The sequence below is a fragment of the Bison bison genome, unplaced genomic scaffold (assembly GCF_000754665.1).
Source record: "Bison bison bison isolate TAMUID 2011002044 unplaced genomic scaffold, Bison_UMD1.0 scf7180017864456, whole genome shotgun sequence".
NCBI classification, from domain to species: domain Eukaryota; kingdom Metazoa; phylum Chordata; class Mammalia; order Artiodactyla; family Bovidae; genus Bison; species Bison bison.
Genome location: NW_011495018.1, coordinates 21,491,446 through 21,491,798, shown reverse-complemented (window position 1 = coordinate 21,491,798; position 353 = coordinate 21,491,446).

Here is a 353-nt window from a genome sequence, read left to right as displayed (position 1 = left end):
TTTTGTATCCACTCAGCCAGTCTTTGTCTTTTGGTTGGTGCATTCAACCCATTTACAGTTAAGGTAATTATTGATAAGTATGATCCCATTGCCATTTACTTTGTTGTTTTGGGTTCAAGTTTATAAACCTTTTCTGTGTTTCCTATCTAGGGAAGATCTTTTAGCATTTGTTTAAGAGCTGATTGTTTGGTGGTGCTGAATCTTCTCAGCTTTTGCTTGTCTGTAAAGCTTTTGATTTCTCCTTCATATTTGAATGAGATCCTTGCTAGGTATAGTAATCTGGATTGTAGGTTTTTCTCTTTCATCACTTTAAGTATGCCCTGCCATTCCCTTCTGGCCTGAAGAGTTTCTAT